The sequence below is a fragment of the Zootoca vivipara genome, chromosome 16, assembly GCF_965207765.1.
Source record: "Zootoca vivipara chromosome 16, rZooViv2.hap1.1, whole genome shotgun sequence".
NCBI lineage: Eukaryota > Metazoa > Chordata > Lepidosauria > Squamata > Lacertidae > Zootoca > Zootoca vivipara.
In genome coordinates, this window is record NC_142599.1 from 34068628 (window position 1) to 34083419 (window position 14792).

Consider the following 14792-nt stretch of genomic DNA (forward strand, 5'->3'; position numbering starts at 1 on the left):
CTCAGAATTACGGCCGGCTGTGATCCAGCGGCCCTCGAGGAGTGCCAAGGCTGCAGCTGAGTAAGATTGGAGTCTTTGTGTGTCTTGCTCTCCCTGTCTGGGACTCCATGCGTGGCACCAGAGCCAATGGAAAGAGGAGCCAGCTCGCTCGAATTTTGCCCCCTTCACCCTCCTCCTAAGACTAAGGAGGAGGAAGAGGACAGACAGTGCCACCCCATGAACTGGGAGGAAGTGAGAAGGCAGGTAGGTGGGGAGTTGACTGAAGGCAGGCAGAAGTTGTTGAAGAATGGACCATCCTTCGTAGTGGCTGCAGCATTATCTGAGTCAGGTCCCACCTTATCACCTCTTTTTGTTCCTTTCTTCCTGGGCTCCTTTTGCCTTTAGCTGCTGCATAACAGGCTGAAAGCCAACAGGTCAAGCTGGACCCCGTGTGGTGATAGATAGCAAGGGAGGAATTGGGTCACCAGCCAAATTTTCTGCCCACTTGTCACAAAGGAGGCCTATATCAAAAACCTCATTCCTAACTCTCCTCTGCGCCTCCTTCTTCGACACGGTAATATTTGGTTCTTGTCGTTCCTGGATGTGTGCCTATATCCACACACTTAGTGTTGGCTGGGGTTTCGGTGAGTGGAGTGTGTGTGCCTTTTAACACTGAAAGCCCTTTTAGCTCCACACACAGGCCACTTAAAAACAACCACCCAAACCATACGCCGTAAGGATGTGCGCAGCTAAAAGGAAGCCATCAGAAATACATTAAAACGGCAGTATAAATAGAATGTGAAAGGCCACTGCATCAGGCCTCCTCTCCCTCAACTGCCACCAGGTAGCAGTCATTCCAGTAGGCTACATCAGTGGGAGCAATGAGAAGTGGGGCTCCTTCCATCAGCTGAAAGGCCAGTTCTGTCTGGCACTTCCTACCCCTGAGCTGCTTCCATTGCAGCCCCTCATTATAAGAGTTCCTGTATCACTTTAAGAAATGGTGCCTGGGTTTACTTCTTCCCTCTTCCCTCCTTGTTGCTTTTTCCTTTTGTGCCATCGCTTTTAGGCCTGCGGGCAGGGAATGCCTTGTTTTAATTTGCAGCCCACAAGCCGTGACTCCTCCTTATAAGAGTCCCAGTTAGGGGGGCAAGGCAGGTGGAAAAGCTTGCCTGGGATGATTCCAGGAGTCTTTCCCATGACTGGAGATCCTTGGAATTGGATCTGGAACTGCTGTATGCAAAGCGCAGGCTCTGCTACTGCTTTATGGCCCCCTCCCCTAAACACCCCCTCAGAAGAGAGAGGAGATGATGCCAGAAAGGGCTGCCCAAGGAAGCTGAATGTTGGAAGATTCAGGACAGACAAAAGAAAGTCCTTCACGCACCACAGAGAGTTAAACAGTGGAACTCACTCCCACAAGGCGAGTGGTGGCCAGAAACTTGGATGGCTTTAAGGCCTGCGGGCAGGGAACGCCTTGTTTTAATTTGCAGTCCACAAGCCGCTCTGCGAACCCTTTGGCTTAAAAAAGGGAGTCCAACTGCTCTAAATAAGTAACACTGAGCGGGGGTTGTGGTTCTTAACTACACTGTTAAAATCTTTGCCAAACGGGACAGGCTCTGCCTGGTGTCTAAAAGAAAGCTATAAAGGTGTGCTCCTTGGCTGAGCAGGGATTTTGAACCCAGGTCTGCATCCCGGTCACTGAATCCCAACAATCTAACTGTTACACCTCACTGGTTCTTTCTTTGTCTCAATTTTCCTGCACTGGAACATAGGAAACTGCTTAGTACCGAGTCAGGCCATGTCGCTTAGAATCGCCTGCACTGACTGGCAGTGGCTGTCCAGGATTTCAGACAGGGGATCTGGAGATGCCTGGGTTTGAACCTGGGACCTTCTGCATGTGAAGCAGCTGCTCTACCACTGAGCTATGATCCTTCCCTTAAATAATAGTAAGATGTTATTATTCCTCATGGTGCCTCCTATCAAATCAGACCACTGGTCTGTCTATCTCGGTATTGTCTACCTCAGGGTTTCCCAAACTTGGGTCTCTAATTGTTTTTGGACTACAATTCCCATCATCCCTAGCTAGCAGGACCAACATTCAGGGATGATGGGAATTGTAGTCCAAAAACACCAGTGTTTGGGAAACCCTGATCTACATTGACTGGCAGCCACTCTCCAGGGATTCAGATGGAGAAGGAGGGGGGGGCTCTCTCCTAGTCCTATGTGGGAATGCTCGGTGCCTTCTGCATGCAAAGCAGATGTTCTACCCTTCCCTTGGGCCAACGACCCCCTGCTGGATTGCTGATACATGCTTTCATTTTCTTTTGCCCCTCCCTGGCATCTGTTAGCTTGTGGGGAAGTTCAGATTAAAACAACAACAACAACAAAACCATATTATTATTATTTCACATAAAACAGGAATGTTGAAAGGGGCATCAGGGAAATGGAAAAGTTTAGGAACCAGACATTCAACAGGAACAGTTTTGCCGCCTCCCTTCAGCATCATTTTTTATTTTTTGCCAAAACTGCACCAGTTGGATTTTTGTGTGTCAGGTTGCTGTGAAAGGCATGGGGGTGAGGGGAGTGTGCTGGGGAGGTCCGAAACAAATGTGTAACTCTACCCCACACAGCCTTAGCTTTCGGTCCCAGAGCATTGCGATCCAGATCTGCCCACCCCCCTTCCTTTCCTTGCCGAGGCTGTGAATGCAAACGCTTCTGCTTGCTCCCTTGACAGCTTAATTGCAATTTTGGGAAGTGGCTGACAGGCGTTGGAAAACAAGAAGCATGACTTGAGTAAAGAGGTCGTTGGGAGGATCGATCGAAGGAGGGAGAGAGCGAGAGGATAATGTACTGCACAGAAAATATATTTTACGGCGGGGGGGCGGGAGAGAGCGAGAGCGCATGTTTAGTCGGCCGCAGATCTCTGTGCCAACTTTGTCCTTGCGCCAGCATGGCTCATGCAGGCAGCATCACTTGGGGGCAGGATGAGGATGAAGATATTCCTGGAGGAAGGGTGCCCTTGAGCCTAGAGCATCATGTTTCCCTTTCTGATTGTGAGACTACATCATTGGAAGTCTTTTAACAGAGTTTGGATGGTCATCTGTCAGAGATTATTTAGCTGTGAATCCTGCCTTGCAGGGGGTTGGACTAGATGACCCATGGGGGTCCCTTCCAGCTCTATGGTTTTACTTTGATAAACTTGATTTAATTGCCCTTTAACACCAACTCTAATTCAGGGATGGGGAACCTGCAGCCCCCCAAATGTATTATTATTATTATTATTATTATTATTATTATTATTATTATTATTGATAGATCAGTTGGTTAGACTAGAGCATGGTGCTGATAATACCAAGTTTGTAGGTTCGATCCCCAAATCGGACAGCTGCATATTCCGGCATTGCAGGGGGTTGGACAAGTTATGATTCTCAGCGTCCCTTCCAACTCCACAATTCTATGATGATGATTTAAGCTCATCACCTACTTTTCACCGTCAGGTCCCAGCAGGACAGCTCCCAACAGTTTAAAATTAAGTATTAAAAACTCTTAAGCCAGGATCAAACCATACTTTATTATTCCAGCTTTTGAACTAACCATGATTTACAACTACGTTTATCATCCCAGACCATTAGGCAAGCTAGCTGGGGCTGATGGGTCCAAAGATATCAGGTAGGCCAGAGGTTCCCCATCACAGCTGTACACTGGTACCTTGGTTCTCAAACGCTGAAAACCTGGAAGTAAATGTTCCTGTTCTCGAACATTTCCCGGAAGCCGAACATCCAATGCGGTTGTCAGCTATTGTTTCTGGGGCGCCTGCACCAATCAGAAGCTCTGTCTTGGTTTTCAAACATTTCGGAAGCCAAACAGACTTCTGGAATGGATTAAGTTTGGCACTTTGGTTTTTGCTATTTATTTTGCATTTTTGTTTTTGAGACTTTTTCGGTTAATTTGTTTTTGTGACTGTGTGGAACCCAGTTCAGCTACTGATTGGTTGGTTGGTTTGTGTGACTGTGAAAATGGATAAAAGCCCCCCATCCAAACAATGACTATAATCAGTGCAGGTGAGAAAAAATAATGATCAATTTTTATCATCTACAATACTGTCTTATTTATTTTATAGTACAGTACATTGATTATTGCTTTCATTTTATGGATCCATGGTCTCGTTAGATAGTAAAATTCATGTTAAATTGCTGTTTTAGGGGTTGTTTTTTAAAAGACTGGAATGAATCCGTTTTGCATTACTTTCTATGGGAAAACACTCCTTGGTTTTGGAACGGACTTCCGGAACGGATTAAATTTGAGAACCAAGGTACCATTGTAAAACAAAGCCCATAGATTTGTGACACCCTGACAAGCTGATCGTATCCTATCAGTTGTATCTTATAATTTGTGGGGGAGGGAAAAGCTTACTCCTCTCTCTCTCTCTCTCTCTCTCTCTCTCTCTCTCTCTGTCTCTCTGTCTCTCTGTCTCTCTGTCTCTCTGTCTCTCTGTCTCTCTGTCTCTCTGTCTCTCTGTCTCTCTCTCCTCCTCCTCCTCCTCACAATTTTTGTTACTTGTGTCAGATGGCAGCAAGTGGGCATGACCAGTCACCCTGGCAAAACATGCTAGCTTTGCCTTGGCAAGGTGGACTCTGCCTCTGCTTCTTCTATTCTTGGCAGACTGCTCGACAGTTTGGGCTGTATTCAAGCGTCACACGCAAAACAAGGCTTGTTTTTGTTTTTTACACCTGAACCTTTTGGGCACTTTCCAATGCAATGCTAAATGCTTCTGGCATGAGCTGGCATGAGCTAGAGGCTCCTGTCTTCCTCCCTCTTAGGGTGCCTCTGGGGTGGAGAAGGTTCCATCTTTGCTTTTAAACTAGACAGAGTTCCTTGTTATGCCAGAACGTAGGGAAACACTGGTTAGTTTAAATGAGCCATGAGGTTTACACTGCTGCTGGGTGGTCAGGGATAAGGAGAGCTGGAGTCCAATAATATCTGGAGGGTTGAATGTTCCCCAACCCTGGTTTAAACGGACAGAGAAGGAAAGGTTTGTCAACTCAAGGATTGCAATTCCATATGAGCAGCTTTTGGAGCGGAGAGGACCATGGCTAGAGCAATGGATGTGACTCTTGAGCAGAGCAATGGATGTGACTCTTCACTGAGCTATGGCCCCTTCCCTAAAACACAGGGACAGAGGAAGCTGCCTTATACCAAGTCAGACCATAGGATTCACCTTAGCTCAGTACTGTTTATTTACACTGACTGGCAGCAGCTCTCCAGGATTTCAGGCAGGGGGCCTTCTTCCACCCTACCTGGAGATGCCAGGGAGTGAACCTGGGACCTTCTGCAACAAGTACGGTAGATGCTGTACCACTGAGCGATGGCACTCATAGTAATAATTTATTATTATTTATACCCCACCCATATGGCTGGGTTTCCCTAGCCACTCTGGGTGGCTTCCAGAAGGATATTAAAATACAACAATCTATTAAACATTAAAAGCTTCCCTAAACAGGGCTGCCTTCAGATGTCTTCTAAAAGTCTGGTAGTTGTTTTTCTCTTTGACATCTGGTGGGAGGGCATTCCACAGGGGGTTGCCACTACCGAGAAGGCCCTCTGCCTGGTTCCCTGCAACTTGGCTTCTCGCAACGAGGGAACCGCCAGAAGGCGCTCGTCATTGGACCTCGGTGTCTGGGCAGAACGATGGGGGTGGAGACGCTCCTTCAGGTATACTGGACCGAGGCAATTTAGGGCTTTAAAGGTCAGCACCAACACTTTGAATTGTGCTCGGAAACATACTGGGAGCCAATGTAGGACATTGGCAGCAGAGACAACAAGAATAGAGAAATGAGATCGCTGTGTTTGGGGCCTGGAAGATGGGAGCTGTGGGGGAAACCATTGGGTGAGTGGTCTATGATTCATATGTTGCTTCCTTTCATAACACATCACACCCGATGCATAATGAATGGTGCAAGCTTGCCCATGAAGTCATGAGTTGTTGCTGCATAGGGGCTGGGGTTTGGTGGGTGGGTGAGGGAAAGAGCGCAGGCAGAAAGAGATCTGAAGAATCATATGAAAAGAGACAATAATATAGATATAGAATGTTGCTTATGGGATTTCAGCAGTGGTGCTTGGAAGGTCATGCAAGGGCAGCCCAGACCCCTCGAGGCTCACAGAAGACCTGCCTGTCACTCATCACCCTTCTCTCCTCCGTCTTCCTTTCATCGCTCTACATTTGAATACAATATTTCTCTCTCTTTTACACAGGAAATGGGGAGCCTGTGGGCCTCCAGATGTTGCTGTACTACAGCTTCCATCATCCCAGACTACCTGGCCCGGACGGGAGTTGGAATCCAGAGGGCCCCAACTTCTCCATCCCAGCAAAAGAGAGAAAGAAGAGTTGTAAAGATCTCTTCTCTTCAGGAGCGAGAATCCTCTAAAGCAGAAGTTGGGAACTATGGGCCCAGGGGCCATATGCATCCCTCCGGGCTTCCCTGGGACCCTCCTCAAGCTGCACACCCACCCATGCCACACCCCTCACTAACCCTGCATAGCTTTCCCTGGCTATAATGTGTCATTGACCTCTGATAATGCTTCTTCCTTGTGGAATGGAGGACAGAGAAGTGTGTCTGTGAAGATGCTCACCTACTGGTCATTGGTAAAATCAGCCACATTTTAAAAAGTAGTTACATGGAAACAACTAACCTTGATCTATTCAGGAATGGGGAAACTGTGGCCTTCTAGACGCCATTGGACTCCGGTTTCCATCATCCCTGACCACGGGCCAGGCAGGATGGCACTGACGGGGAGTTCAGCAACATCTGGAAGGACAAAGGCTACCCAACCCTGAACTGATTGCAATAATGATGCTTGCTGTACATGTATAGCATATTTCACATGGGCAAAGTCTGTTGCATACATAAAGCAATCCTTAGGACAGTCTTGCAGGGCAGACAAGGGAAAATGTTATTTCTCCTAATTGACTTGGGTGGGAGGGGCAGTGCTGAAGCAGAGAGGTGGGGAATGGTACCTGTGGGTGAGCTGACAATGGACTCAGTTGCTTAGCCACCAGGGACCCTGGAGTCCTTTGGAGTCTGGATGCTGGAGGCTAGCAGTAACTCACAAGTAACTGTGGTTCATCCCTCTTCCTCGCTACTGCTGCTGCTGCTCTGTGCAGCTCTCCTGGAATTCCCTCCGAGACTTAACTGTATATACAGCACACACACATACACCCAACTACATGATTAACTGCGATTCCTCTTGACATGCATGAGAGAGGAAAGGATGTAAAGTTGCCCTTCTACAATGCACACACGGAATGGATTTGCCTGCCAGAACAGGCATTGCAAATTCGAAATTACCTACACAATGTTGATAAAGTTCTGCTTGCATGAGCATCGTCTGATCCTCGTCAGGAATGTGACAGAAGTTTATAAGATCAGGAGTGATGTGATGTTGAAGAGAATGTAGTGTGAAATGTTTCTCTCTCCCTCTTCTCTCTCTCTCCTTCTCTCTCTCTACTTCCGCCACTCCTCTCTCAAAGCACTATCCCTCAAAATGGGCTAGGTAGGCATTTCCTTTTAGAGAAACGGCTGGATTTCCTTTTAGAGCAGGTAGGGGGAACCTGCAGCCCTCCAGGTGTTTCTGGTCTTCAACTCCCATCATTCCTGACCGTTGGCCATGCTGCCTGGCACTGATGGGAGTTGGAGTCCGACGACATGTGGATGGCCGCATGTGCATTTAATATGTGATCCCTGATGGGTTGGGACATGTGTCTAGGAAATAGGTTGGTAGCTTCTGGCCCTCCTGATGTTGCTGGACTCCAGCTCATCATCATTCCTGACCATTGGTCATGCTAGCTGGTCCTGATGGGAGTTGGAGTCCAAGAATATATGGAGAACCAGACATTCCCCGTTCCTGATCTAATAAAAAACCCTCTAGAATTCTGCTCTGTGGCTTTGTTTGAGAGAGTTTGATGGACATACAGGGTTCTTCTTTGTTGAATCCAGTGTCAAGGTTGCTCTACTCCACAATAGGAGATGGATCATGTTCATGAAGAACAGGACTTTGGGCATGTCATTAGCTGGAAAATGTTGTGTGCGAGGCATCTATAAGGGGAGGGAATCTACAGGTCAACACAAAACAGCAAGAACCTAAATATAAGGCATCTAATTTATCTACTAGAAGCTGCAGAGTACCCATATGTTAATCCTGCTGTCTACCCTCTCTGCATGCTCCCTCATTTTAAATATTGTGGGGTGTTGTTGTTTTTTAAATGAATATCTCACTCCCCCTGCAATCCACCTCAAACCAGCTTGCATTTAAAAAACCACAAGTAAACCAGAACATTATGTATTAAAAGAAACCCTTCACAGTAACAGCCAAATTAATCTAGGCCTATAAGGCCCAGTTTGTGCAACTGCACCATTCAGATACTTAGTAAAGGGCCCCTTCTGTAACAGGAGCGGGGAGCCTGTGCCCATCAAGACATGGTTGGACAATGATTCCCATCACCCCGACTATCAGCCAGGCTGGCCAGGGATGATGGGAGCTGGAGTCCAGTGATGTCAGGAGGACTGCAAGCCCCCATCCCCTATTCAACGCTGTCTCCAATTGCCATAAAACTGTCCTCTCATAGAAGTCTTGCAAGTACCCAATACCCAGTGGAGGCTAGTCAATTGGGGCAAGCGAAGGCACTTCCCCACCAAGCCTAGTGTGCCCCCACCTGCCTGCCTTTTTACTCATCACCAGGCCAGGGGTGGCCCTGCCTGTCGGCATCCTTAGTCTCAGTGATGCCCCTTATAGAACTCAGCAGGGAAGAGGAGGGTGGGGACAAAACTATAATCAGCTAGCTCTGCCTGTCATTGGCTCTGACTCCGCCTACTATCGGGCTCCCTGCCTTCTGCCCCACCAGCCCCAATGAGCCCCAGCCACCAAAGCCAATAACCGCCAGATCACCATCTAGCGCTCATATCAACCTCTCCTCCATCCTCATATCACTTAGAAGATCCTCCGGCATATACGGGTTCTCCCCTTCTCCCTCTCTCCTCCTTTCCTTCTCCCTCTCTCATCGTGCCTGGGGTTATGAACTTTCCAGCTCCTGCAGCTGCCCCTTGCTGGAAGACAGATGGAGCTAGCTGGACTGTCAGGCAGAGCCCGTCCCCTGGAGTTTCCCTGGGGCTATCCTCCAGCTGTAAACAGTCGTGCCTAAGGGGAACCTGATCTCAGCCCCGATCCTGCTGCCCCACTCCCCAACCTCTTTCGCTTTGCCTAGTGCGGTTCCTCGGGTGGAGGATGGGCAGATAAATGACCTTCCCAGATTCCCCCCTCCCGTTTTTTTTCCTTTCTTTTCTTTTTTCTTTTTGAGGAGAGGGAAACTTCAACATGAGCTGGCCTGTTGAGATGGAAGTCGCCTTGCCCACCCTAAGTCCTGGTTAGGCAGGAGCTGGACGGGGCGAGCTGGCTTCCCCGCTAAGCCATCGGCGGCCTGTCAAATCTCTGCCCAGCTGAGTAACTGACGTATTTTTCAAGAGCATCATTTGGAGACACAATAAAAATAGAAGCTCGTACTCGCGACCGGCAGCGACTCCCTTCCCTAGGAAGCCGAGAGGAGGAAAGGGCGCACTGTCTGATTCAAACAAAGCCTCTGCTTTAATTCAGAGTAGGACGCTAGTGTTGGGGAAAGGGAGCCCTAAACGCTATAGGGAAAGGAGCGGGGTTACACTTACTTCTCAGGATCCCAAGGAGGCAAAAGCAGATCAGAAGAGCCATTGAAGCGGGTGGGCGAGGAATCTTCTCCCTCAAAATAAATACATTGCCTCTGTCCTTTCGCGTTCCAACCCCCACTCCAGTATGGGGGGTTACAATCCAAGTGGTGCAGGCGGTTCCGGCAGCTCCTAGGATTGAATGAGGTGTGTGTGTGTGTGTAGGTGGGGAGAATGCAGAGAATGGAGGCTTCTCTGAGTTGTTTTAGGGGGGCACCGCAATCTCTAACCCAGCCCAAGTTCCTTCCAAGTCGCCCCCCACCTTTCGGCCGCTGTCCGTGGTGCTGAAGTCCAAGCCGGCGCTTCCTCTTTCGGGGCAACGGCGCGCTCTCCGTGGTGCTGGAGCGCTTTGCCGCTGTCCCTGGTGCTGAACGGACCGTCAGCCCCGCCGGAGAGCCATGCGCAAAAACCCGGGAGCCCCCATCCACTCACCCACCTACCAACCTACCCACGCACGCCCCGATCTCGCCTGGCTCGCCAAGGCGATGCGCAGGAGAACCTGTGAAGGGGCCGAGGCGAGATGATGCTCGAGAGGGGGGGGAGAGAGAGAGAGAGAGAGAGGAAAGTGCCAGGATGCTCCAGGCTCTCTACATTTGGCGTCCTCTCTTTCTCCAGCGCCTTGGCTCCGGCTGCTCCCCTTGACGCAGAGGCCACCCCTGAGGAGCTGGTGAGCGCTGGCTCTTACGTCCCCGGAACACACGGCCGATCCAGGTCCGCGGGGACCCATCTGCCGTCTGCCGCTAGAGGCGGAGGGCGGGGGGCGGGGGGCGCGCAGTAGCTGCCCTTTTCCCAGCGCAGGGGTGTGGAAGCGAGTGCCTCAGAAGCTCGGAGATGAAGATGCACAGGACCACGCCGGCATCCTTACGACTGGCCTATACCGAGCCCTCCTGATGAAGCGCAATGCTCTGTGTATATTCAGGATATGGAGGAAAGTAGAAATCTGAAGGATGGGAGAAAGATGGGCTAAGATACAGCTAAGATATTTGCTTGCATTTAGGCGGCTCTCTCTTTGTGTGTGTTATTTCCTTTGTCGCGCAGACATAAAGGTACGGATATGGGGAGTGGGAGAGACAAAGTCTTAATGCTCCGTAAACACCCTCTGCCCTGCCTTGTGCGAGTCTGGATGAGTAATGGGAGGGAGGGGGAGACTCCTTCCAGGGGGGAGAGAGAGATAAAGAAGAATGTGTGCACGAGGGAAAGAGAGACGTCGGAAGCTGACTATACTGAGTCAGACCACTGGTCCATCCGGCTCAGTTTTGTCTACATCAGGGGCTCCCAAACTGTGATTTGTGCACCGCACAGGCTTTGTTCAGCAGGCTTTCTTCAGGTGATCCGAGTCACTGCTGCATTAAATATGCATATTGAGTTTCAAATTGCCTTTTTACTTCTTTCTTTCTTTCCTCCTTAAAATTATATTATCTTATTAAATGTATAACAAACAAGACGGACAGGGTATTCCAATGATTCAACAAAAGAGGAAAGGAATTGAGCACGCTCAGGTATAAGGTAAGGAGATGAAAGGTATAAAGAAAAAACCATGAAGAAACTTGTACAGAAGAGGCAACACGGCAGCATCATAAGATAAGACATGAGCAGCAGATCAAAAACTCATATAATCAGAAAGAGTGCTGGATAAAATCGTATTTGGATGGCATTTGCCATCCATGTGACTGTGTCATTAAGTAAGCTATAAAAACCCACTAGACAGTTCAAAGAGTGTGCTTAGCCTCTGAGAACCTGGAGTTGGTGGGTCAGTTATCTGATGTGGCTATAAATAAGGCTTTAAAAAAACCAGCTTGCTTTTTAATTTCATTTTATTGTATTCTGTAGCCTTAGTGCTTTAATTCCAAGATAAAATTAGAAATTACACAGCAACTAGCACAGCCTAGTTCAATTGCTACAATGGGCAGAAATTTCATGACGTGATATGCCAAGGCAGTTGAGCAATATTCAAGTAATCCAATAGTCTACAATGACCAGCAGCCGCTCTCCAAGGGCTCCCCCAAGGGGAGTATCCCCCAGTATCCCTCAAGAAGGATTACTGACAAGCTGGAATGTGTCCAGAAGAGGGCAACCAAAATGGTCAAAGGCTTGGAAACGATGCCTTATGAGGGACGGCTTAGAGAGCTGGGTATGTTTAGCCTGGAGAAGAGAAGGTTAAGGGGTGATATGATAGCCATGTTCAAATCTATCAAAGGATGTCATATAAAGGAGGGCGAAAGGTTGTTTTCTGCTGCTCCAGAGAAGCAGACACGGAGCAATGGATTCAAACTACAAGAAAGAGGATTCCACCTAAACATTAGGAAGAACTTCCTGACAGTAAGAGCTGTTCGGCAGTGGAATTTGCTACCAAGGAGTGTGGTGGAGTCTCCTTCTTTGGAGGTCTTTAAGCAGAGGCTTGACAGGCATATGTCAAGAATGCTTTGATGTTGTTTACTGCTTGGCAGGGGGTTGGACTGGATGGCCCTTGTGGTCTCTTCCAACTCTATGATTCTATGTTCCCAGCCCTACCTGGAGATGCTGGGGGTTGAACCTGGGACCTTCTGCATGCAAAACAGGTGCTCTAACACTGAACTAAGGCCCTTCACTGATGGGACACTCAGTTATACTGTGCCAGACCATTGGTCTCTCTAGGTGAGTAGTGTCTACTCGGTTCCAAATGATAACAGCTCATTCCCAGCCCTAGTTGCAGATACTGGAGATTGAACCTGCATGTAGTGCAAACACTCTACCACTCAGCTACGGGCAGAATCTGTTGCAGTGTGTACATATATAGTATGTAAGCAGAAGCAGGCACTGGAGAGAACTATATACTTCCCACCTTGTAGTATGTGAGAACCAGAAAGTGGAGGTGGAAGGGGAGAGATTTCCTCCCTGTTTATTGTAGGAAAGGGTATTTGTTGTGGTCAAATATGTACAGTAGGCATGCATGAGTGTATTGATTTGATCGTGTGCAAGAGGTCCCATGAGTGTGATTCTGGGTACCTGCACAATAATTCCTGAAGCCTACATGCACCATTTTCTGTTTGTGTGTGAGAGAGTGTGTAACAGGATGATAGTTCTGTGTGCGTCATCCTTCCATCCATTGATGCTGAATGTTAGAAAATTCAGGACTGATGAAAGAAAGGACTTCTTTTTTGTAGTTTGGGAGTCCCGCCTGCAGGAGGCAGTGATGGGCACCAACTTGGATGGCTTTAAAAGATTTGACAAATTCGTGGAGGAGAGGGCTATCAGCAGCTACTGGCCAGTGGTCATTCCTCTGTTGGAGGCATCATACCTGTGAATTCCAGTTGCTGGAGATCACAGGCAGAGTGATTCAGGTCCTGCTTGTGGAATTCCCAATGGAGCATCTTGCTGGCCCCAGTAAGAACAGGATGCTGGACTAGATTGGTCACTGGACTGATTCAGTGGGGTTCTTCTTATGAGTGAATAAGCCACGGTTGTACAATCTGTGTCAACACTCCTTTCCAGTACTGTATTGATGCTTTTGAATTATGGTGCTGGAGGAGACTGTTGAGAGTCCCATGGACTGCAAGAAGATCAAACCTATCCATTCTGAAGGAAATCAGCCCTGAGTGCTCACTGGAAGGACAGATCCTGAAGATGAGGCTCCAATACTTTGGCCACCTCATGAGAAGACAAGACTCCCTGGAAAAGACCTTGATGTTGGGAAAGATGGAGGGCACAAGGAGAAGGGGACAACAGAGGACGAGATGGTTGGACAGTGTTCTCGAAGCTACGAACATGAGTCTGACCAAACTGCGGGAGGCAGTGGAAGACAGGAGTGCCTGGCGTGCTCTGGTCCATGGGGTCACGAAGAGTCGGACACGACTAAATGACTAAACAACAACAACAACATTGCTGTGCTGCTGGTGGGGGAACTCAAGTATGACTTTATGTGTGAGAGAGTGTATGTGTTAGAGTTGTGTGAGCCTTTGTGTGGAGTTAGCTGCACACGGGTATGTCTGTGTGTTTAGTTGACTCCATATGCTTTTATGTGGAAATGTGGAGAACTGATTGGAGAAAGGAGAAACTGAAACAAAAATTGACATGTTTGCACATCCCTAACACACACACACACACACACACACACACACACACACACACACACACCATGACAGCAGAACAGTGCATTTAATGTGCTTCTCTGGCGCACATATACCATTTTGCGTGCTGTCTTGTTTACAAAAATGAAGCCTTCCTGACTGAGAAAGCAACTGGAACACATTGCACTCAATTCTGCTCCCCAAACCACCTAGGGTTTGGCCAGGAAGAGGAATGTGTGGAGAGGGGGAGCTAGACTGAAACCAGCCAAATTCAAAGCAGGCTCCATTTAGGTCAGTCAGGGCTTAACCCACAAACAAGGCCTGATGGATGCCTGGGGAGGGGGCCGGCTGCTGGAGGGTAGGGTAGGCAGGACACAAGAACACATCAGCCAAGAAGCCGCCCACATGAACAGCCTGGTCTTTGTTTTCATTTAGTTGATTGAAAGCATCTGCGCACCTTCATACAAATACACCCCAGGGCAGTTCACAAGAAGAAATGTCCATTTCTTCATACAGGTAGGTAGCCGTGTTGGTCTGGCATAGTTGAAACAAAATAAAAAAATTCCTTCCAGTAGCACCTTACTGGAAAGTCTCATCCTTTGCTATACTAATCGAATCCTGCATACGTTTAACAGAACCACGGTCTTTTTTTTTCAAATGGCAATATTATGCAATGGCAATATTTTGTGGAATATTTGAAGGTTCCATTTGGTTTCAATAGCAAGGTCAACAGCCGTGTTTCTCAAGTTCCTTCCCTGCTCCCCCCCCCTTTCAAACAGCTCCCCTCCCTCATCGGAAAGTCGGGAGGTCAGGAAAGGCAGGCGCAAGGGCAGCCATGCAGATGGCGTCTGGCATTTGCTCTTCTGTTCTAGCCAGGCGTGATGCTCCGGGCCAGAATGCCTGTCCATGCGTGAAGAGCCTATGGAACAGAAAGGCAGGCTGCACAGGGGGGTGGGGTGGGGATGAGCTGGATGAGAAGACAGCGCTCTCCTAGTTAGCTGGGCTAATGGCTTTGTCTGTA